Raw genomic sequence first — 23,353 nt, 5'->3', positions numbered from 1 at the left:
TTAAGTCAATGTGTTTATTACCCCTGTACTATGACATGACTGTGTGTATTATCCCTGTATTGTGACATCACTGAGTTTATATCCCTGTGCTGTGACATCATGGTGTATATTATCCCTTTATTATGACATCACTGGGGCTACTATCCCAGTATTGTTACATCACTTTGTGTATCATAATGTACTATGACATCACTGTGTTCATTATCCCTGTACTGGAACATCACTGTGTTCCCTATCCCTGTAGTGTCGGGATTTACATAAGGCCATAATGGGAGTTATAAGCATTAACATTATATGTCTCAGACAGACATTTATATTTTGTGTGTCGGGGGAAGGGGGTGCAAAGGAAGACATCACTACTTTAGGCCAAGTTCACATGTTTTAGACAAAGTTCACACAATTTTTTTTAATTTGCGGTGAGAACCCATTGGTCTTGGTGTAGTGGGTTTTACTCGGTAACAGGATGATGGTTATATTAAAACTCTATGTGGTAATAATATATGGTTATATTGTGGTGCCATTATTTTGCAATGTATAGTCGTTTTATTGGTATATTGGTCTTGGTATGGTGGGCGTTGTTCAGTGATACTATATGGTTGTTAAATTGTTTGGTAAGTGTATGACTATTTTTTAGAAGAATCACTAAGAAAATGTATGCAAATTGCCTCTTCAGAGAAAAAGAGGACTTTAACTTGAGCAGCAATCCTACAAGTCACAATCAACCCTTTAACGAGTCGTGCAATATGACTTAGGATAAAAGCAGTAGAGATGCATAAAGATCTGAATTAATGAATTATTTTTGTGGAAGCACTAAATGTATCACTATTTATGATGAGGCACTTTGGTTGGACTATTTGTAGCAGTGTTTAGTATGGCACTCTTTGAGCAAGGCAGTACAGGTGCTTCTCACAAAATTAGAATATCATCAAAAAGTTAATTTATTTCAGTTCTTCAATACAAAAAGTGAAACTCATATATTATATAGAGTCATTAAAAACAGAGTGATCTAATTCAAATGTTTATTTCTGTTAATGTTGATTATGGCTTACGGCCAATGAAAACACAAAAGTCATTATCTCAGTAAATTAGAATACTTTATAACACCTGCTTGAAAAATGATTTTAAAATCCGAAATGTTGGTCTACTGAAATGTATGTTCAGTAAATGCTCTCAATACTTGGTCAGGGACCCTTTTGCATCAATTACTGCATCAATGTGGAGTGGCATGGAGGCGATCAGCCTGTGACACTGCTGAGGTGTTATGGAAGCCCAGGTTGCTTTGATAGCAGCCTTCAGCTCGTCTGCATTGTTGAGTCTGGTGTCTCTCATCTTCTTCTTGACAATATCCCATATGTGACATGCTGAAGTAGTGCTGTTACTTCAAAAGCATCCAGCAACTATGAGAGTTAGCACAGTCACAAGAGACAGGAAGTTTTGTGCTTCAGAAACATCCAGGAACTAGAGGGGTTAACGCAGTAACAGGAGACAGGAAGTGTTTTAGCAGAGCCCAGGGGGATTGTGGAGAAGTTGTTTACTGTTCTGGCTGGAGCCTTAGAGAAAGGTGGTGTGTTATCTGTATCTGACAGAAGGCAACTGAACAGGATTCAGATCAGGAGAGAAACTAAACACAGGTCAGATAAACTCCCTGAACTAACAGTGCAGAGTATTATCGGGCAGGAAGATAAGAACTGGAAGGAATTGAGTCACAGGGATCATCTCCCTCATCAAACCCCCCCCCCTCCATCTCCATGCAGGATAAAGAATACTGTGTACTAGTGAGTCCTTGTAAAGGAAAAGCCTGCTGTTTATGCATAGAAGTGTGCTGCCAAGAGATCTAATCTGTGCTGAATTATGCTACTGAAGAGAGTGACGTTACTGTGCCTGCTTTATGAGACTGTACTATAATGAAGATTGTTACTGTAATATCCCTGAATTGCACTGGCCATGCTTCAGATTAAATTCCACTGTTAAACTGTTGAAAAAGACTCTTGTCAGATGTGTCTGGTCAGCAACCAAATCTATTGTTTGCCTGAGAGAAGCAGCAGCATATGGTTGCCCTGAGTAACGGTTCCCCCAGGATTCCAATGAATTTATGAAACCTGTCTCACCCTATCTGAACCTAGTGGCGTGCGTGTAACATTGGTGGTCCGTATGGGGAGTCCTGAGTGGGAATTAGCGTGTAGAGGGAGAAGAGGAAAAGTGCCTGGAAAAACACAGCAGCACAGCACCTTAACTCAACTCTGCTACAACAGTTAAAGGGGACCAGCCTTAAAGAAAACTCACTAGCAGCAATGGATGTGTAAATACAAATGGACAGAACTAGTGAGCTGCTTCTTCAGTTAACCTGTGAAGAATTGAGAACAGTAGCAGAACATATAAAGATGTCAGAAGAACAGATTTCTAAAGCACACAACCGCAGGCAACTATTAGCTGTCATTAATGCAAAAATGAATGAGCTGGGGGAGAAAGAAGCTGAAGACGTCATGGGGACGTTCCTCCAGGAGCTAACACAGTTTCTAACCAGGTTGAAGTTGGAGGATGGAGGGCTGGCACCAGTTACCAAAAGCGGGAATCTCCGTCAGCAGACTGAACTACAGGAATTGAAAGAACAACTCAAAGCCCTAACAACAGCCCTGCAGGAATCGACCAAAACCTCTGAATGGGTGATAAACTCAGACTGGACCTTTAACCTGCTTGGGTTCGATAAATCAGGAAGACAGTCCTCTCTAACACTACAAATCACCATAAGGAAAGAATTCAAGATCCTGGGACAGATTGGAGAGTGTGAACAGAAAAAGGAACTGTCTTATATGAAATTGTTGCACCAGATTGATGCAGGCTTATAGAAAGGCTACCAGCCAGATGAGATCGTTGAGGGGGGTGGGGTGAAAGCAATCAGCCCGGGATTGAACCTCTGTAGTATGCTAGAAATGAAGAGTCAATTGACCTTGCAACAGCTGAAGATGATTTTAAAAGGGCACTATAAAGAAGAGAGTACTTAAGAATTGTTCCACCGACTCATTAACCTCTCACAGAAAAATAATGAATCACCCCAAAGTTTCTTGTTCAGAGCAATTGAACTTAAGGATAGACTGTTGTTTGCATCCAGAGATGTAGAAGCGGAGGAGAGGTTTGATGCTGGACTAGTCCAGAAGAAGTTCTTGAGATCATTGGGAACGGGGTTAATCAGCAAATACATCAAGTTGCAGCTGAAACAGTACCTTGAACATCCTGGCATTCTGGACGAAGTCCTAATTGAAAAAATGAATGAGGCAGCTAGTTTGGAGTCAGAGAGCGAACAAAAGTTAAAGAAAGGCTCCGCTCCTAAAATCACCAAAATGAGTCAGCTGAAGTTGGAGACCCCCGGTGTCCAGTCCGAAGATCATCATGGAGACCCACCAGTGCCACCTCTGAGAGGGAACCTTAAAGCACCAACAAAAAAGAGGACCGCCAGCGCTGACTGGGAGGAAGTAATAGGAGAACTGTGAGCCGATTTGATTGAGGTGAAAAAGAACCTGTATCCCTCAGACCCAGGAGTGGGTTAGAAAACAGAAGATACCTGGCTTGTGAAGCCTGCCGTTCATCAAATCAGAGTATGGTGTGTGTCCATTGTCTAAGATGTGGTGAGGAAGGACATTATGCCAAGGATTGCCAACGGTCATAGTCATTTGGGTTAAAAGACAGGAGGTTTCCAGTGCGGGGCGACTGGTAACCGCGACACGGAGGAGGCCCCAGAAGCTAATCCAAATCTCACCAAACCCTAGAACGGCGCATGAGGTAAAATGGCTGCATCAGTACTATCCCCAGGTGTGTTTCCGTCTACAACAGCTGCAAGAGAAATAGGGGCATCAGTTACTTAATGCCCAGTGCAGAGGTCAAAGGATGTACTCCTGGGAGGAGGATTCCTCGGTCAGTAAAGATAGCCTCATCAGCCTAATCGTTGAAAGATGATATCTACAGTGCCAGCTAGATGGACTCCTGGTAAAAGCACTGTGGGATACAGGAGCCCAAGCGAGCCTTTTAAATGAAGAATGGAGAAGGCGCTACCTGCCACATACCTGCCTTCGGTCGCTAAAAGAACTCTTAGTACCAGTGGAACTCTATGGCAAAGCTGTCAACCAGACCAAAATCCCTTTCATAGGCTGGGTGGAAGTGACTTTCCAACATGAGGGCCAACACCATTGAGCTTTTGGTACCTTTTCTCGTGACCAGTGATCAGAACGTGGCAGAGGATCCTATCCTGGGTTATAATGTAATCAGTGAGATCATCAGGAAACACAAGTCAGGGACGCTGGTGGTGGATGCAATTGCCATATCGCTTGCCATACCCAATGCCGTGGTGGAAAATGTGATTCATAGAGTAAAGAAAGCACAGAATACAATGGAACTAAAAGAAGTCAAGGTAGGGTGGCGCCCAACCATCATCCCTGCAAACCAGATGGTGGGGGTGAGGTGTGGAGTCCGGGTAGAACCGAGAAGAAAAGTCCAGAAAAGACTGTTCGTGCCAAAAGACCCATCAGAACTTCCGGAAGTGCTAGTTCAAAGTGAGACTGTGCTTACGATTCCTACTGGTGGGTTTGCTTGAGTGATAGTACCGATGATGAATACTACGAAGCACGAAATTAGACTGGATCCAAAGACTGTGTTAGGTCACATCGAAACCATTAAAACTGTATATCCAGCCAGTGTGAGACCTTTCCTGGAGGAAATTGCACGACCCATCTTGGGGTCTTGGGATCTCCCAGTACCCCTGGAACACTTGTGTGCTGAAGATCGAGCGGTAGCAAAACAGATGCTGAGAGAAGAGTGTCATGCATTCTCCAAAGATGTCTCTGATATAGGCTGTATCCCATCGTTGCAGGTGAAAATCAATTTGAAAGACACAACCCCAGTAACCAGAAGTTACATGTCTGTGCCTAAACCATTACACAGTGAAGTGAAAGAGTATTTACAAGACATAATCAACAGAGGTTGGGTCCAAAAGTCGAAGTCGTCTTATTCCTCTCCTATTGTTTGTGTTAGGAACAAGGACGGTAAGTTGAGACTCTGCTGTGATTACTGGGAACTAAACCGAAAGTCAGTACCTGATCGGCACCCGATACCAAAGATTCAAAATATGCTGGATAGCCTATCAGGAAGTAACTGGTTCTCTGTCCTTGATCAGGGTTAAGCATACCATCAAGGGTTTGTTGAAGAGTCCAGTAGACCTTTGACAGCATTCATTACACCGGGGGGTTATACGAGTGGATCCGCATACCGTTTGGGCTCAGTTCAGCTCCAGCAGAATTCCAGAGGAGCATGGAGACATGTTTAGAAGGATTGAGGGACAATATCTGCCAGGTGTACTTGGATGACACTGTCGTACACAGCAAAACCTTCCGGGAGCATGTTGAACACGTGAGGACCGTATTACAGCGGTATCAACAACATGGAATTAAGTTGACTCCAAAGAAGTATAAACTGTTCAAAAGGCAAGTCCGATTTCTAGGGAAAATTGCATCCGGAGAAGGATATACCATGGACCCAGCAGAAATCGCTCCGGTACTGGCCTTAAAAGACAAGCGGCCCTCTACTGTCAGGGAGTTGAGGCAGATATTAGGATTCCTCTCCTACTATCGTACTTACGTTTGGAACTTCTCCAGGATTGCCGCCCCACTATACCTCCTCTTGGGGGGGACGACAGAGTCAACAACACTCACGGAGAAAAAGAAGAACGTGGGTAGGACCGGACTTGAAAGAAACAACGCCGTTTCGTCCCAACAGCCCATTCTCTGGACAGCAGACCACCAGGAGGTATTGGAAGAACTAGTAGACTACCTGGTAAAACCACCCATCTTGGGATATCCTGATTTCAACTTACCGTTTGTTCTTTATTATGACGCTTCTCAAGTTGGACTATGAGCTGCCCTGTATAAGCATCAAGATGGAAAATTGTGAGCCATCGGTTACAGTTCTAGAATGTTGCCAGCTGCTGAGAATAATTACCATCTACATTCCGGAAAATTGGAGTTCCTGGCATTGAAATGGGCTATCTGTGAATGATTTAGCGATTATCGCTACTACAGCAAAGAGTTTGAGGTATACACTGACAACAACCCTTTGACCTATGTCCTCACTACAGCCAAACTGAATGCAACGGGACAGAGATGTCTCGCTGAACTAGCTTATTTCAATTTTAGCATCAAGTACAGGCCAGGAAAATACAATGCGGATGCTGACGGATTGCCAAAAATGCCACTAAAGCCTGAGGAATTCATGCAAGAATGCTCAGAGGGAGTCAGTCTGGAAGCAATTGAGAGCACTACCCAAGCAGTTCAAGCTTATTAAGAGGAAGACACACCATTGTGGTGTCCGTTGACGGTGGAAACCACCATAAAAGCGAGAGAACAAGATCACCCAATGTCCATTCAACAACTACCAAAAGGAAAAATCTGCAGAGCACAATGGGAAGATCAGATAATTGGTAGAATACTACTTTATGTGGACGAAAATCGGTTTCCAAGTAAACAGGAGAGAGATAATGAGTCACCAGCAGAATCAGTTTTAGTTAAAGAATGGACGAAGCGCTACCTCAGTGAAGACGTTATCCTGTATCGTAAAGGAGGACAAAACCAGCAGTTGGTACTACCCAATAGTGATGATCGAGCATGCTCGTTGCTTGGGATTTACGAGCATGCTCGGGCGAGCACCTATTATCTTCAGCGTGCTCCGGAGTTAAGTTCTCGTCGCTCCGTGAACATGATTTGCGACTGTTTGACAGCTTTAATACATGTGAGGAATGCTGGAAAAACATTATTGTTGATGTTGCGCACTTTAACAGCTGACGAGAAGAAAGACTGGAAGAGTTCTCTGTCAAAAGTGGTACATGCCTATAACTGTACAAAGAGCGATGCAACGGGTTACTCACCCTTCTTACTATTGTATGGACGATCGCCAAGACTGCCAATCGATATCATGTTCGATATTCCGGTGTCAGAGACTCACAGAGCATATCCGGAGTACGTTCGGAAATGGAAGGAACGGATGGCAGAGGCATACAACATAGCGTTCAAAGTGGTTACGCAAGGACAGAGCAAGAGTAAGAAGTACCATGATCGAAAATGTTATGGAGCAGAATTGGCACCGGGAAGCCGGGTGCTAGTCAAGAACGTACATAAGAAAGGTGGTCGAGGAAAACTTAGTTTATACTGGGAAGACAAGGTGTATGTGGTCATAAGGAGGAAAGCCGATGACAGTCCAGTGTATGAAATCTGATTGGAAACGGGAGACAAGAAAACCAGAATAGTCCATTGGAATTTACTACTACCATGTGATTATCTCCCTCCACAACAAGACTTCCCAGAAGTAAACAGACATCGTCTGAGATCGACTAAGGGACCACCACAGACTGAAGCTCTGGAGGTGGATAGTGACCTTGAAAGTTCTGATGAAGAAGAGCACACCGTTGTATTTCTCGGAACGGCAAGGAGAGGGATGTACCATCCTCAGGAAAGTGAACTAAGTCCCGAGGCTCCAGAGTTTGTACCAAGGAGTACAGATGAAGTCCAATTCAGTGCAGAGTATTTTGAGCAGGAAGATACGGACTGGAAGGAATTGTGTCACAAGGATCATCTCCCTCATCAAACCCTCCCCTCCTCTCCATCTCCATGCAGGATAAAGAATGCTGTGTACTAGTGAGTCCTTGTGAAGGAAAAGCCTGCTGTTTATGCATAGAAGTGTGCTGCCAAGAGATCTAATCTGTGCTGAATTATGCTACTAGAGACTGACGTTACTTTGCCTGCTTTATGAGACTGTACTGTAATGAAGATTGTTGCTGTAATATCCCTGAATTGCACTGGCCGTGCATCAGATTAAATTCCACTGTTAAACTGTTGAAAAAGACTCTTGTCAGATGTGTATGGTCAGCAACTGAATCTATCGTGTGCCTGAGAGAAGCTGCAGCCTATGGTCGCCCTGAGTAACGAGTCCCCCAGGATTCCAACGAATTCATGAAACTAGTCTCGCCCTATCTGAACCTAGCGTTGTGCGTGTAACACATAGATTCTCTATGGGGTTAAAGTCAGGCAAGTTTTCTGGCCAATCAAGCACAGTGATTCTGTTGTTTTTAAACCAGGTATTGGTAAGTTTGGCAGTGTGGACAGGTGCCAAGTCCTGCTGGAAAATGAAATTTCCATCTCCAAAAAGCTTTTCGGCAGAGGGAAGCATGAAGTGCTGTAAAATTTTCTCATAGATGGCAAAAGTACCAATACCTGGTTTAAAAACAACAGTATCACTGTGCTTGATTGGCCAGCAAACTCATCTGACCTTAACCCCATAGAGAATCTATGGGGTATTGTCAAGAGGAAGATGAGAGACACCAGACCCAACAATGCAGACGAGCTGATGGCTGCTATCAAAGTAACCTGGGCTTCCATAACATCTCAGCAGTGCCACAGGCTGATCGCCTCCATGCCACACCTCATTGATGCAGTATTTGACGTAAAAGGAGCCCCGACCAAGTATTGAGTGCATTTACTGAACATACATTTCAGTAGGCCAAAATTTCGGATTTTAACCCCTTAACAACAGTTGACGTACTAATACGCGTCTGTGCCCTGGGACTTAAGAGCCAGACCCGTATTAGTACGTCATGGCGATCGCGCGCGCACACAGGCTGTGCGGGCGCGATCGCCGCCGGGTGTCAGCTGATTGTCACAGCTGACACCCGATACTATGTGCAGGGAGCAGTCCTGCACCGCTCCCAGCACATTAACCCCCGCGATGCTGCGATCAAAGTCGATCGCAGCATTGCGGGGGCAAGGGGAGGTGATCGCAGATACTCACCTCCTCTTCCGGCTTCCAGCGCTGTCTGACGCGGCTTCCCGGGTGTTGCCATGACAACCCGATGTCGTCATGACAACATCCGGGTCACCAGACAGCAGGAAGATTGTTTGGATATGCGCAGTGCATCTCCAAACAATCCTCTCCCTGTCCAGCGCTGACAGCCTGCATGGCACAGGGATGGTGCTGCATTCCTGTGCCATGCAGGCAATCAGAGAAAAAAAAGTGAAAGTTCCATAGTGGGACAAAGTAATAAAGTATATAAACTTTCAGAAAGTGAAAAAAAAAAATAAAATAAAATAAAATAAATAAATAAATAAAATAATCCACCAAAAATAAAAATATAATGTACCCATCAATAAATATTATTATAAAAAAACAAAAAAAACAATAAAAGTACACATATTTGGTATCTCCGCGTCCGGAACAACCTGACCTATAAAACTCTCCCACTAGTTAACCCCTTCAGTGAACACGGTAAAAAAAAAAAAAAAAAACAAAGCAAAAAACAATGCTTTATCACCATACCGCCAAACAAAAAATGGAATAACACACGATCAAAAAGACAACTATGAATAAAAATGGTACCTCTGAAAACGTCATCTCGTCCCGCAAAAAACAAGCCGACATACAGCTCCATCAGCCGAAAAATAAAAAAGTTATAGCTCTCAAAATAAAGCTATGCTAAAAATTAATTTTTTCTATAAAATTGCTTTTATTATGTAAAAGTGCAAAACATAGAAAAACGATATAAATGTGGTACCGCTGTAAACGTACTGACCCGAAGAATAAAGCTACCTTATCAATTTTACCACACGCGGAACAGAATAAAAAAAAACAAAACAATTCCTGAATTGTTGGTTTTTGTTTATTCTGCCTCCAAAAAATCGGAATAGAAAGCGATCAAAAAATGTCACGTGCCTGAAAATGGCACCAATAACAACGTCAACTCATCCCGCAAAAATCGAGCCGTCACATGACTGTCTGCCAAAATCTGGAAAAATTATAGCTCTCAAAATATGGCGATGCAAAAACTAGATTTTACAAAAAATGCGTCTTTTAGTGTGTGACAGCTGTCAGTCATAAAAACCCCATATGATTCTGGTATCTCTGTAGTCTCACTGACCCGAAGAATAAGGTCGTCTAATCACTTATACCGCATGAGGTTAGGGTTGGGCTAGGGTTAGGGCTAGGGTAAGGGCTGGGTTTGGGGTTAGGGTTGTGATGGGGTTGGGATTTTTTTCAAAATTAAGAAAAAAAGATGACGATATGGCGACTAGTGTTGAGCGCAAGTGCTCGCTACTTGAGTTTGCATCGGGTGCTCTGGTATGCATTGAGTATCGTGGGTATTTGAGTGACATGCTCGAGTCTCCGCCCGATATGCTTCGCGGCCAAAAAAACTTTACAGGGATTGCCTGCCATGCACAAGCGATCCCCGCATGTTTTTTTTTGGGTGTCTAATAACCGTGAAACATGCGGGGCAGGGACTCGAGCATGTCACTCGAGCACACGCAGTACATGGTGCATACCTGAGTCCCCGATGCAAACTCAAGTAGCGAGCACTTGCGCTCAAGACTAATGACAACTTATTCAATATGATGACCTAATGTTATCAAATTCTGTGTCGTACCTCTGGGTTCAAAATGTTCACTATACACCTTAATAAAATCCTTGAGGGGTATAGTTTCCAAAATGGGGTCACTTGTGGGGGAGCTCCACTGTTTAGGCACATCACGGGCTCTCCAAACGCGACATGGTGTCCGCTAACAAATTGAATGGAAAATCGGCTCAAATTGTTAGCGGACGCCATGTTGCATTTGGAGAGTCCTGGTGAGCTCCCCCACAATTGACCCCATTTTGGAAACTAGACCCCCCAAGGCACCTATCTAGATGCATAGTGAGCACTTGGAACCCCCAGGTGCTTCCCAAATTGATTAATAAAAATGAAAAAGTGTTTTTTTTTTCACTTTTTCATTTTTATGAATCAATTTGTGAAGCACCTGGGGGTTCCAAGTGCTCACTATGCATCTAGATAGGTGCCTTGGGGGGTCTAGTTTCCAAAATGGGGTCACTTGTGGGGGAGCTCCAATGTTTGGGCACACAGAGGCTCTCCAAACGCAACATGGTGTCCGCTAACAATTTGAGCCGACAATTTGTTAGCGGATACCATGTTGCATTTGGAGAGTGCCTGTGTGCCCAAACATTGGAGCTCCCCCACAAGTGACCCCATTTTGGAAACTAGACCCCCCAAGGCACCAATCTAATGCATAGTGAGCACTTGGAACCCCCAGGTGCTCCACAAATTGATTCATAAAAATGAAAAAGTGTTTTTTTTTTTACTTTTTCATTTTTACGAATCAATTTGTGAAGCACCTGTGGGTTCCAAGTGCTCACTATGCATCTAGATAGGTGCCTTTGGGGGTCTAGTTTCCAAAATGCGGTCACTTGTGGGGGAGCTCCAATGTTTGGGCACACAGGGGCTCTCCAAACGCAACATGGTGTCCGCTAACAATTTGAGCCGATTTTCCATTCAATTTGTTAGCGGATACCATGTTGCATTTTTTTCACAAATAAACGCAAGTGATATCGAAGAAATTTTACCACAATTATGAAGTACAATATGTCACGAAAAAACAGTCTCAGAATCAGGGGGATCCGTTGAAGCGTTCCAGAGTAATTACCTCATAAAGTGACAGTGGTCAGAATTGTAAAAATTGGCCTGGTCATTAACGTGCAAACCACCTTCGGGGGTTAAGGGGTTAAAATAATTTTTCAAGCTGTTGTTATAAAGTATTTTAATTTACTGAGATAATGACTTTTTTAAAATGGAAACCCCAATATCAGTGCTCAGCATAGAGCACAGGATAAATGGAAACATTTTACATACCATTTTAGATCACAATAAAAGCTTTGACTCAGTCCACAAAAAAAGCAAGTCCCCACTCAGGTCCGTCATCTGTTAATGGAAATATAAGTGGGTTCCACGTTACTAGTAGCACAAAGGCTTTGAAAAAGCGAAAAGGCACTTGCCCCCCAAAGAAATTCAGCAAATTCTATGCTCCAAAATCCAAATGCTCACCTCCCTTCTGAGCCCCACAGTGTGCCTAAACTGCAGTTAGCGTTCACATGTTTAGCATTTCTGTAGCGATGAGAGCCCGCCTAATTTACAGGTGCATGTCTCCAGAAGCACGTACTGGTCACTACAATGGCAGTTTGCAATTTTCACTCAGCAACATCCACTACTACTTGTTTCTGGAAAACACTAATGTAGTTAAAATCCTCACCAGGCCTGTAGATAAATTTCCAAAGGTCTATAATTTCCAAAATGGGGTCACTTGAGGGGGGATTCTGTTACTCAGGAAAAATTGCACAACAAATTTTGGGGTCCCTTTTCTTGTGATATCCTTGTGAAAATGAAAATATTGTGGGCTAAAACAACATTTTTGTGTGAAAAATATTTTTTTTCATTTTGACAGATAAATGTTGTAAAATTCTGTGAAGCACCTGTGGGTTCAAGGTGCTCACCACACAACTAGATAGATTCCTTGAGGGGTCTAGTTTCCAAGAAAAGGGCACTAGTGGGAGTTTTCCACTATTTAGGCACATCAGGGGCTCTCCAAATGCGACATGACACCCACAGACAATTCCATTAATGTCTTCGTTCCAAACCACCACCCCTTCTATTCTGAGCTCTGCCATGCGCCCAAACAGTGGTTTTCCCCCACATATGGGGTAAGTGTATACTCAGGAGAAAATCGCACAACAAATTTTGGGTTCCATTTTCTCCTGTTACCCTTGTGAAAATAAAAAAATGGTACTAAAAGAGCATTTTTGTGGGAAAAATGTGAAATTTTTATTTTTACGGCTCAATGTTCAAAACTTCTGTGAAGCACTTGGGGGTTCAAGGTGCTCACCACACATCTAGTTAAGTTCCCTGAGGGGTCTAGTTTCCAAAATGGTGTCACTTGTGGGGGGTTTCCTCTGTTTAGGCACATCAGGGGCTTTCCAAATGCAGCATGGCGTCCGCTAATTATACCAGCAAATTTTGCATTCAAAAAGCCAAATGGTGCTCCTTCCCTTCCAAGCCCTGCTGTGCGCCCAAACAGTAGTTTTCCTCCACATATTGGGTATCGGCGTACTCAGGAGAAATTCCATTGCACAATTTGTTATGGAATTTCTCCTGTTATGCTTATGAAATTGCAAAATTTGGGGCTAAAAAACATTTTTGTGTGAAATATGTGACATTTTTGTCTTCACGGCTCAATGTTGTAAACTTCTGAGAAGCACCTTGGGGCTCAATGTGCTCAACATACATCTAGATAAGTTCCCTGAGGGGTCTAGTTCCCAAAATAGTGTCACTTGTGGGGTTTTTTACTGTTTAGGCACATCATGGGTTCTCCAAACGTAACATGGCGTCTGCTAATTATTCCAGAAAACTTTGTATTCAAAAACTCAAATGGCGCTCCTTATACATGACGTGCCCCCTGGGCCGTGGGGTACTTGGTAGCCGGGCTGGTCGTTGCTAGGGGAGATGTCACAGTGGCGGTGACCCGGTCTGTGACCCAGGGCGGTCAATAAAAGGGGGGTTTTAAAGAAAATGATTATAGTTTTTAGGAAATGTTCGTGACGCCACCTGTGGTATGCGGCAAAAGGGAGCCGCCGCAGAGGAGCAGGTCCTCTGGAGGTGTTGTTCATGCAGCAGAGCTGGTTTAGCTCTCCACAGGTAGAGCTTAGCTCCAGGGCATTGCAGGGATGTTATCGATGAAGTAGGTGTGTAGGGTTGTGCAGGGGATGATGGCGCAGTAATAATTCGCAGAGACAGTGGGGTGCAGTCTTCAGAGTTTTACTCACGATTTTTAGACTCCAATTTACCAGGGACAGGGTAACTTCCCATGCCGTCCTGTGTTTACTCAGGGAGGGGTTCAGCAAACTCCCAGGTACCTCCGGAGTACGTAACGGGACCCCCTTCTGTGTGTTCCTTCTGGCCGTCTCCCTGCACCTCACATCCAGTGTCCCAAGCCAGTGACCGCAGACCTTGTCGGGCGACGTCTTCTCTGTCCCCTGGGTCCTCTATGGCCACCTTTTTTTTGCGAGTTAGATGTGGCTGTTGGCTGCAGCACCTGAAATGCTGCACCCTCCGGTTATCTAGTTGAGACTTGAAGAACTCAGCTAGTTTAGGGGCCAGTCCCCTCTCTGCGACCTGATCCTTCCACTCCTGGTGGGTTCGGGCGCACGGGTGGCATCCGCACTGCCCATGCCCCTGGGATCCTTTCTGTTCTTACTGGAGCCTTTCTTCCTGCTCCTCTCCTCTCTTCAGTCTGTCCTGGGCCTCTCTCACTAGGCCCTCCTCCTGAGCACTCAGACTGTTCTGACTGACTGATTGTCTGTTCCCCTCAGACTGGACGGGAATCACAAGATGGCTTCTCTTTTTATATCCTCCTTCTCAAGTGCTCCCCTGAGCTGCTTCCTCCACCCACACCCACTACATGGTTCCCCCTCTCTTGGTTCCCCCCACTCCAGCCAGGGACAGGGCTCAGCAGCGCAGCAATGCATCTTGCCCCTCCTGCTGGTCTGGAGTAGTGTAGTGTTGGATGCGGATGTTTGGGTCCCGGGCAGTACTCCATCCTTACCTGAGAGTGAGATGCCACACCTCTGGGTGAGATGCAGTACCTCTGTGGCGACTGAATCCGCAGGGGCACCACATACAATTTGGCCCTTTCAGCACTAATTGGACAGTGTCAGTCTATGTAGCTCCGAACTAGTAACACCTGGCATAACAGTGGAATGGCACACAGATCTAAGAAGAGATGGATTTGCTAAAACAAACATATTGAGAGAGCTAAGAGGTCCGATGTTCTTGTAGTAGTGCTATCCGTGGTAGCACTTGTACCTGTGATAGTCTATGGGGCCATTCACATGTCCGTGATTTTTCTTGGACTGACACGTGTCCTATTTTGATCTGAACGTTGAATCAAAATAGGCAATGCTAGTCTATGAATCAGTGAAAAATATCGGACAGCACTCAGATGACATCCGAATGCGGTCCAAGTTTCCCGTGCTATCACATAGGACCCGGCAATTTTCTGCATTACACAACAGCCAACTCCCTCTGTGCCGCCATGTTCAGTAAGTCACCGCACAAACTACAGCTCCCAGCATGGAATCTACATGAGTCTCTGACTTCATCCCTCTGTCCAGGCAGCTCAGAATTTAACCCATTCTTCTACACTATTAAACCTCACCTTTGTATCAGAATCTGACTGTTCCTCATGCAGTTTTAAGCCTCCTATAGAGCAGTTTCTGGTTCAGTTAATGACTGTGTTTCAGCCTACATATGAAAATGATGATCATTATCATCTGTTTGATATAACTGATTACATATACACCTGACTGTAATCCTACAAAATCCATGACTCTGTGCAAGTGTACATAGAAGAGTTTACACTTTTTTGAAGGCCAAAGGTAGCCACACTAAATATTGGTTTGATTTAGATTTCTCTTTTGTTCAGTCATTTTGCATTTTGTTAATTGATGAAAATAAACTATTAACTCTTCTATTTTTAAAGCATTCTTACTTTGCCTACAACGTTTGCACAGTATTGTATTTACTGTATAATATATGCAGTAAATCCTAGCTTCTCAATCATAGAGTGTAGCATTACACTTTTCAGCCAAATAAAATAACTATACCTAGGTTTATAAAGTTGCCTGGTTCAGAAAACACATTTGTAGTTAAACATAAATATATATTGTATAGCAGTTAATATGCAACACATTTTTTTTAACGTTTCCTAGGTTCTATTCATTCATACTTGTAGCATAAAAATTTTCACCTACATACAAAAACTAGACATATATATAGCTAACGTTTGGATTGTTGTTCGTCCTTCATAGTCGAAGATGACCATGACTTCAGGGTTTAGAGGAGCATCAGTGGCTGTGGGTCTGGACATTACTGATGAGGCCAATCTGGGCCCTGAAGGCTCGCCCACATACGTGATATAAATAAGTAGATGTAGTCATGACAGTGGATACTGCTTGTGCCTTGTGCACAGCTCGCTTTTGTTTTGCCTTAGATATTCTCCTGTCTTCAGCTCCTGAGGTGATTTTGCCTTGCCAAGCTGGACAGTGCAGCTAAGCTTCCCCATTCGTTAATTTCGACTCCCAGAATTTTGAGGGACAATTTAAGGCGGTATTTGTAATGTTTCTTCTGCCCCCCCCCCAACTGTTCGCTTTCCCTGACACATTTCTCCATGCATGACTTGTTTAGGCCATTGGTTGGCATCCTGGCAAAATGTCCAGCCCACCTTAGTTGGGCTTTTAGCAGGAGAGTGTAGACGCTGCAGAACTCAGCTTGTCCCCGGATTGCAGTGTCGGGGACATTGTCTTGTCACCTGATGTGGAGAATTCTGGGCAAACAACCCAAGTGAAAGTGATTGATCTGTTTGGCATGCCATTTGTAGAAAGTCCAGGCCTCGCTAATATAGAGAAGTGTGGTAAGGACCACTGCGCAATAGACCTTCAGATTTGTGGTAAAACTGAGTCCCCTTTGTTTGAAGACATTCTTACAGAGTCTCCCAAAGGCGGCACTGGCTTTGGCAATTCCATTGTTGACCTCAGCGTCTATGATCACTATGCGGGAGAGTGTGCTGCCAAGGTAGGTGTTATCTACTGTTTAGAGGTTGTGCTCCTTCACCATAATGTGTGGCTCCTGGTATCATTTTCCTGGATCAGTTTGCTACATAACGTGGGTATTTCTAGTATTGATTACGAGACCAAAGTTGTCGCAAGTTTGTAAAAGACAGTACATTTCATGCTGCATCTGTTATTCTTTGCTGGCATTGAGTACACAGTCAACAACAAACAAAAAGTCACAGATGACAGTCTCATTCATCTTTTTCACAGCCTTCAGGCATCTGGGGTTGAATAGCTTGCAGTCAGTCCTGTACCTAACATGGATTCTGTCTTCGCTGTTGCTAAAGGCATCTGTCAACATAGCAGAAAATAGCATACTGAACAGGGTCAGAGCGAGAACACAGCTTTGTATTACACCATTTGTAACTGGGAAGGCAACTGATTCATCTCCATCATTCAGGACCTTCGCCATCATACCATCATGGAGCTGCTGGATGATTGGGATGAACTTGCTCAGGCAGTCAATCTTTCCCATGATTTTCCACAGGCTGTCTCTGCTGACTTTGTCAAAAGTTTTTGTCAAGTTGACAAAGGTCATGAAAAGGTCACTACGTTGCCTCTGGCACTTTTGCTGGAGTTAACACGCCACAAAGACCATATCTTCCATCCCACGTTCAGCACGGAAGCCGCAGTGGCTTTCAGTTAATAGACCCTGCTCAAGGTGCTGGAGGAGGCGGTTGAGCAAGAAGCAAGCTTGAATCTTCTCAGCAGTGGACAGAAGGGAGATGCCTCAATGGTTGTCGCAAGATTGGTGGTTGCCTTTTCTCTCATAGTCGTGGATTATGCTGGCATCTTTCAGCTGTTGCGGAACATTTTCCTTTATCCGCATGGACTGGAATAGGTTAGTCATCATTTGAATCACGACATGGCCGCCTATTTTGTATACCTCGGCAGGAATAGCTTGTTTCCTAGTGCTTTGCCACAGGAGAGTTGCAATGTTTTACTGCCTTCCTGACTTCATCTTCAGTGGGAAGAACACTGAGGTCCTTGTTGATCTCTACCTGAGGCCGGCGAGCAATGGCCTAGTCGTTGATATCAGCAAGGCGATTAAAGATGTTAAAGTGCTCAGCCCATCATTCCAGAATCTGTTTCTTTTCTGTCAGCAACTTAATTCCATCCGCGTTGAGAAGAAACAAGGAGTTGGATGACTGGGGTCCATATACAGCCTTTAGCGCATCATAGAAGCACTTCAGGTCGTGGCAGGGTGCATAGCCCTAGATTTCGTCAGCCTTCTTACTAAACCAGCTGTCCTGTATCTCACGTAACTTTATCTGTACCTTTCTTTTTGTGCTCATAAAGGCATCATCCTTGGCTAGCGACATGGGGTTGTTTTGTGCACTTTGTACTGCTTGTGCTTCTCTTCTAGGAGTGCCTTTATTTCTTCATCATTTTCATCAAACCAATCCTGGTTTCTTCAGACTGCTGGTTTGAGATGCTCCAGGGCAGTATCGTAATTAGTATCTTTAAGAATCGTCCACTGTTTACTGACGCCAGTCTCATCTGCCTGTGGTAACTGTCTGATAGTCTACCGTCAAGGTCATTGGCAAATTCTCCTGCAGCTCATCTGATTTGCAGCTTGGAGACATTCAGCCTCTTTGTAGTCTTTTGCCCTTGTGGTCTCCTCCATGGCAGAATGAGTAGCCTGCACTTAGACACTATGGAGCGGTGGTTGGTCCAGCAGTCAGCACCACACATGACTCTCGTTACTCTAAAGTCCATCATATCCCTCTTCCTGACGATGACGTAGTCAATGAGATGCCAGTGCCTCGAGTGTTGGTAATGACAAGCTCATGTGTGGCACTCGTCTCGAGGAGCAGAAGGTCATTATTGTTACACTTGCCAATGCCATGTCTTCCAATGACTCCTTCAAAGTTTTGATAGTATTTTCCCACTCTGGCATTAAAGTCGCCGAGTATAATGAGCTTGTCTGACTGTGGGATTACTGAAATAAGTGTGTCAAGTTCATCAATTTTTAAACCAAACAGGCCACTAATTAATCAAGGTAGGTCAAAATATCAAATATGACATCCTATTAAAAAACAAGACCTCCACACTCACATATGACAAAAATATATTACTTTATTGTTTATACACAAAATACTAAAAAACACCATAAAAAGGTGTCAGAGGATACAAAATATGATTCAAACAGGACAAAAAGCTGGAACATAGAGACATTCCAAAAAATCATATGGGGTGATATCTGCTCCAGGATCATCCCCAAATTAATCACACATTGCACTATTCCCAAACGGCAAAACAAAAAATACAAATTTAGTTCATGTCATCCTAAATGGGAAGAATAGCGCATATTACAACATAATCAGTACAACACGGTTGTCTGAGCACTAGCACATGCATAAATAGATGATGGTGTATCACACAATGGCACATCTGTTTGTAATCCATTATACTATCCTAAATGATGCAATTTGTGCACCTATATGTCACAAAAAATACCACACAAGGGCTAATCTCTAAAGCAGCAATATACAGTACATTTGGCCATATATATATGTGTATAGTTTAATTACTCATGACACTGGTCAGTCAGCTGATAAAAAACTCTACCATGTCTAACCATTCATGAAAATTCTCGGCTAGTGCAGGACCATGGGAGTTTCAATCGCATAAGCTGAGAGTGTAGTTCTTTTGATGTATATCGTGATCAAAATAAAAAGCTGCTGATTGCCCTCGTGCTATGTGCTGCAAATACTTATTGTGGATTCATTGTTGAACATCTCCCACATAGCAATGTTAGAATACGTAATCATAGAAAGTGCAATGTGCTGAGATGGCACACATCAGTAATGAAAAAATGACCATACATTACCCACCTGTGGAATGTCTCATCCAGCACCCCTTGACGCGCATTTTGCATCAAGCTTCATCAGAAGGGGTTTAGCTGGATGGACGGAGGGTTGGGATTAAATATCCCTCTTCACCTATCAGAGACATACCTTATTAGCGACACGTGTATGTAGCGCTTGTGCCGGAAGGCCGCAATCCCGGAAGTTTCCCGTGCGGTGTCCAGTGAAACTATACCACGCCCCTGACAGATTCGTTGTCAAGGGGACCCTGGGGAAGCATTCAATCCACACAGTCTCACTGTGTCATCGCCATTCCAATAGAGATACTTGCAGATACACTTATTAGCCAAGACATTAGTACCCATCCCATCATGCAAACTGAAGGAAAGATTCACTCAACTCAACTTGAGAGAAGTCATACAGAGAGGGAATGATATAATCTACATTTAAAATGTCATTTATATACGCGTTTTGACATAACATGTACTGCGAGTAAGATCTTATTATTGGAACACAGATCCTAACCTTAATAAGTCAAATAAAGACCCCTCATATCCCTTAATAATAATATTACCACACTTGTATCTCTATAAAACCACAGACCACAATTTACCATATGTGTAGCACTCTAAAAGAGACACACACTACTAAACATACTCACCACATGCCTACAGGTTTCCCTGTTCAGTTATTTCCCGCAATATGAAAGGGGAAGGGAAGGGAGAAAACAGAGAACACACGTAGAGAAAAAACAGGATACAATACAAAGGGAATACCGGATCAGTCGGAATGAAAAATATCACTTTATCAATGAGTCCCCTCTGAATCGATTAGTAACCCTGCCTCATGCAAAATAACCCCTAACATACAAAGAGCAAAAATCGGATATAATCCAATGGGAATACCGGATCACTCGGACTGAAAACATCGCATTATCAATGAGTTCCCGCTAAATCAATAGATTAGTGACCCTACCTAATGCAAAATAGCCCCTAACAGGTCAACCCTGGATGGTATCATGGATTAAACTTTTCTTAAAACATGTGGATGATGGAACACATGGGAACTTGTAGGGCTGGGCTGTCAATAATGCATTCTGGGCAGGTTGACCCTAGATGGTATCATGGATTCCACTTTTCTAAAACATGTGGATGATGTAACTGACGGGAACTTATAGGACTCTCGCTAATACATTCTGAGCTGATGCGTAAATCTTCATTGTTCATACTCAGTTCGAATCTTCTAGGTTACGTCATCTGTATAGCAGACTGTAATCTCCAATATATATGGCCAACTGTATATTGCTGCCTTAGAGATTAGCCCTTGTGCGGCATTTTTGTGACATATAGGTGCACAAATTGCATAATTTAGGATGGTATCATGGATTACAAACAGATGTGTTATTGTGTGATACACCATCATCTGTTTATTCATGTGCTAGTGCTCAGACAACTGTGTTGTACTGATTTTGTTGTAATATGCGCTATTCTTCCCGTTTAGGATGACATGAACTAAATTTCTATTTTTTGATTTGCCATTTGGGTATAGTGCAATGTGTGATTAATTTAGAGATGATCCTGGAGTAGATATCACCCCATTTGAATTTTTGGAATGTCTCTATGTTCCAGCTTTTTGTCCTGTTTGAATCATGTTTTGTATCCTCTGACACCTTTTTATGGTGTTTTTTAGTCTTTTGTGTGTAAACAATAAAGTAATATATTTTTGTCATATGTGAGTGTGGAGGTCTTGTTCTTTAACAGGATGTCATCATAGAACTTATCCTTAATGTCATTTGGATTGGTCATGATGGGAGCATAGGCACTAATCAGCGTAACACGCTTCTTGTTTGTAAGTGGGAGCTATAGTGTCATAAGGCGATTGTTGATGCTCTCCGGAAGCTGCGCAAGTTTATAGATGAGGTGAGATTTGACAGAAAATCCCACGCCTGCTTGTCGTCGTTCAGCACTGCCTCGACCACTTCAAAAACGTGGGAATCCACCACTATGCTCTGTCAGTTAGTCCTTATCTACTAAGTGCGTTTCGCTGAGAGCTGCTATGTCCACATTGTAGCAAGCTAGCTCCTTAGCAACCAGTGCCATTCTTCTCTCTGGTCTGTCTGCCTTGATACTGTCTAGCTGAGTTCTCAAGTTCCATGTACCAAGATTGAATACCATCATTTTCTTCTTTGTGTGTTGACCGCAATGAGGGACACCCACCAGCTGCAGTAGGCTGGCCAGGGCAAGATGAAGCAGAATATATTTGAAGCATATTTTGTAGCCCCTTCCTCAATGGCGGTGAGCAGAGTGATCCTAAAAGGGCTGCTCAGATACCCAGGGGGCTGACAAACCCAACTGCTGCTTCGCTCCCGTGGACAGCGACCCTATGCCCTGAGCCGCCTGTGTGCAGATATGTGACTACAGCTTCCAGTGATTCCACACCTGCTGCTTCACCGCTCACTCATTGCCACGGGACTTTGAAGCACGGTGATTGAAGTCATGACTTGCGCTTGACTTGGATTAAAGTTAGGAAGAGTTGTGCAGGTCATCAGTCTCACTCTCTTGTCGGTACCTATCAAATCCCAGTAGCAAGAACTAGTCAAGATGACTGGAGATAGGTTGGGATGCAATGGATGGCCAACAGTGTCCTATATGTGCCTCGCTACGTCCTCTCAGCGCTCCATAATGCTTTGTTGAGAGTAGCTTTTCTGTCCATTGAATCTTAGGTGGTTACTTCCGCACAGTCTGCCGAATCTAGTCGTTACATGCACTGGTAGGCAAACCATTAAAGTCACCGTGGGCCTCAAAACCAACTGCTATCTTCATCTGGTTTGGCCAGCCTGCCGAGGTGGTCTTCAAGGGTGTACCCGCTGCTGCATGCTAGCAGTTACTTGGAGGTACAGGTGAAAGTTCAGTACTAGATGAGGACCAAAGATGGGTGAGCTGTCCTGAAAGGACCCGGCAAGGCCTCCACCAGTGGTCATACCTCTATCTGCATACCCCATATAAAAAAGAAGGGAGAGCGTTCTTGAAGACCTAACAAGTTCATGCATTACAAAGACAGATTTTTGTTTCAATATACCTTATTTTGCGAACTATAAGACGCAACAGACCATAAGACACACCCCAAATTTTGGAGATGTAAATAGGAAAAAAATGTTTAAAAAAAAAATTGAGGGTCCGTCTTATAGTCTGAATTTATGGTAGCTTACTGGGGGGGTGTCAGTGGTAGAACGGGGTCACAGGATACAGGGTCCCTGCTTTAGGAAGCTGGTGGCGGCAAGAGTGGGGAGATGCTGCGGGCTCCGGGCTGGGAGGTGGGGGTGTCCAGGCGATATAGGTCTGCAGGTCCTGAGTTTCAAGAAAATGTCAGAGGCAGGAGCAGAGTCCATTGAATTCCCGACAGTGGGTTTCAGGAAAATGGCTGCCTGAGGTGGCGCATGTGCAGACTGAGATCTCGGCTCGTCATTGAGAATAAAAGGAAACATAGAAAATATAACGAATCGGATTTTGAAGGAAGGACTAGGGACAGTAAATGACCAAAGAGACTCAGCTGCAGTATTCCAAAATGTCTATGGTTGTGACTTCCTGTTTTACATTGCATTTAGAAGAACATCTCTGAAGGAAAAAACGGCTACTCTATGCTGTGAAATACTGCTCAGACTAAATGAAGAGAACTGTTCATATGCAAAGGTAAGTTTAGTTATTTGCAGAAGAAATTGAATAAAAAGAAGGTCTTTGCATCCATTATTTCAGAGAGAAAAACATACCCATTAGTGCCTAGAACATGCCAAATGTTGACATCTGAAAATTGTAACTAACATTTCTTCTGCAGAATGAAAACACGTTAAGTACATTAGGTTTACAAATTTGTATCACGTGTTGCAAGATAGAGAAAAACAATTGTGTTGAGAGGTAACATTTCTTGTTGAACAGGTTTGGAGAATATGAAACTTTAACCCTTGTAGGCTAATGCTATTTACAAATTATATACAGTATGTGAATGGTAATAAAGGCAGAAATTCAGCAAGT

General features: G+C 43.6%; 1 long non-coding RNA gene across 2 annotated transcripts in view; it reads left to right on the top strand.

Annotated features, from left to right (window-relative positions):
- LOC141271026 (uncharacterized) overlaps window positions 1–23,013 on the top strand; it is a 30,023-nt gene extending 7,010 nt beyond the window's left edge. For both annotated transcript variants that reach the window (XR_012321798.1, XR_012321797.1), the window contains exon 3: window positions 22,930–23,013. This is a non-coding gene — a long non-coding RNA (uncharacterized lncRNA). The remainder of the gene's footprint in view (window positions 1–22,929) is intronic.
- The last annotated feature ends 340 nt before the right edge of the window (window positions 23,014–23,353 follow it).

The sequence above is a fragment of the Phyllobates terribilis genome, unplaced genomic scaffold, assembly GCF_046119375.1.
Source record: "Phyllobates terribilis strain yellow unplaced genomic scaffold, ASM4611937v1 Scaffold_5__5_contigs__length_657084704, whole genome shotgun sequence".
Classification (NCBI taxonomy): domain Eukaryota; kingdom Metazoa; phylum Chordata; class Amphibia; order Anura; family Dendrobatidae; genus Phyllobates; species Phyllobates terribilis.
This window is presented reverse-complemented; position numbering and strand designations above follow the sequence as displayed.